This window comes from Tamandua tetradactyla, chromosome 5, assembly GCF_023851605.1.
Source record: "Tamandua tetradactyla isolate mTamTet1 chromosome 5, mTamTet1.pri, whole genome shotgun sequence".
Taxonomy (NCBI): Eukaryota; Metazoa; Chordata; class Mammalia; order Pilosa; family Myrmecophagidae; genus Tamandua; species Tamandua tetradactyla.
The window spans coordinates 149,241,166-149,243,219 of NC_135331.1; the positions used below are offsets into that span (position 1 = coordinate 149,241,166).

General features: G+C 33.4%; 1 non-coding gene across 1 annotated transcript; it reads left to right on the top strand.

The window, feature by feature from the left end:
• The first annotated feature begins 654 nt into the window (after nt 1–654).
• TRNAE-UUC (transfer RNA glutamic acid (anticodon UUC)) lies at nt 655–726 on the top strand. The gene has a single exon. It is a non-coding gene; the product is annotated as a tRNA-Glu (tRNA).
• Nucleotides 727–2,054: the final 1,328 nt, after the last annotated feature.

A 2,054-nucleotide genomic window follows, 5' to 3' on the forward strand; every position in this document is an offset into this window, starting at 1 on the left:
GGTGTTCATTGAGATTAAAGTTTCAAAAAAGAAGCAATATTGACACTGCAGGAAGGTAGGGAGAGAAAACACTGATTTCTCATTTGAATCTATTGAACTGGAATTGTCTGTAGAATACTAAAGCGTAAATAATCACTAGTCATTGAATATGACATCTGTGGAGGTGAGAAGACTAATCTAGGATTGGGAAAGGTATTTTGGAGAATTCACAATGTAAATAGTAGTTAAAACATTGGAAGTAGATAACATTTAGAGAGAGAAAGAGCTTGTAGTAATATATGAATAGCATGGAATACTGGCTTTTCAAGGACAAGTAGAAAAGAAGTCTATGAAAGGTGCTAAGATGTAAAAGACAAAGATTTTGTACAATAAACAGGAGAGTATGGTGTTTGGGAAGGAGAAAATTGAGGTTCAGAAAATAAACGATCGAGACAGTCAACTGTCACTGAAAATACAATAAATATTAGAAAAAACCCCATCTTTTTAAGAATCAATGAGGTTCACTTTGACAACAGCAATTTTAGTAAAGTGGGAATGGAAAGGAAGCTTTGTGTTTAATCGTGAATGAAAGAATGTGAAGTAAAGAAATGACTTGAAGATGACTCTTTTAAGATGCTTGGATAGAAAGAAAACAGTATAAAGAAAATAAAGGGTGCATGGGTAGTTCAGTGGTTAGAATGCCCGCCTTTCATGCGGGAGACCTGGGTTCAATTCCTGGACCATGCACCAAATAAATAAATAAATAAATAAATAAATAAAATAAAACAAAATAAAATGACAGCTCATTTCTCTCAGACTTGGGTGTCCTACTCTTCTGTTAGGTGGGTGGGGGTGGAAGAGGGTAGATGTGACCTGGGTGGAATCACAATCTACTTGTCTCTGACTCAAAAGTGAGGAAAACCATAGCTGCTCTCCAAATCTTAGTCGATAACAGTACCTACCTGAGAGAGTAGCTGCGGCAGGTATAACAATACACATAAGCCCTAAATGTGCATTTTAACCTTATTAAAGTCATTATAATTTAATGCTCATAAAAGTGCAATTATTATAGAGATATTAGTTACAAAATTGATCGACTTCATTCTTGCCTCCTTAAGGGAATATAAGAGAATTTATTAGGTCATTCAACAAATGTTTGTGTAACTTCTCCCATGTGTCAATGCTGGTACTAGGTGATTTTTACACCATGTTATTGCTGAAGGTCAGAAAGCTTAATTTCTTATCCAAAAATCACACGGTTAGTAGATGACAGACCTAGGAATTAAACATGGATTCTTTCTAACAGCAAAGCTCATGGGGCTCACACTCATGTCACTTCCTCAAGAAGAAGCTGCTATTGCTCTAGTCCCAATGTTATATGAATAATTCAGTTTGTAATATGATGGAACATTATTAATATGCTATATTGGTTTAGCATTGGATCTGGCATCCAGCAAGCCTGCATAATTTTGAGTTCAAACAGCCTTTGACTTCAGTTTTCACATAATTAAAAAGGACATAATAATAGTAACTATCAGATGTGTTTGGTATAAAGATTAAAAGAGCTAATCTATATAAAATGCTTCACAATCCCATCACATGGTAAAATCTCTGTACATCTTAGCTAATGATATTAGTAGTAATAGTAGCAATAGCAGTAGTAGTAATTGTAGTAAGAATAATTATTTTAATCATACCAATAATATTAATAACATCTGTGACTGTCTTAATTTTACCAAAGCCATGATTATCAACACAAGGAAACGATATCTGCTCTTTTGACAAATTTGGATAATGAAGTCAGCCACAAGTAAATACAGCTACAGATAGAATTTGCACCAAAGTTTTCAAGTTAATTAAGGAAGTTGAAATGATTTTTTTCACAGATATTTAGAATACCATTCATCTAAAATGCATTCTTTCCTTATCTGCATTGTTTTTCTCAGAAATCACATTTTAAACTTCTTGTTTGTATCTGAAGGAATATTTTCAAAGAATGTGTGAAATGCCACTTTACTTTTGACAGTTTTATTGTATTTATTCTTTGTATTCTTTGTGCTTTCCAGTGGTAAAGC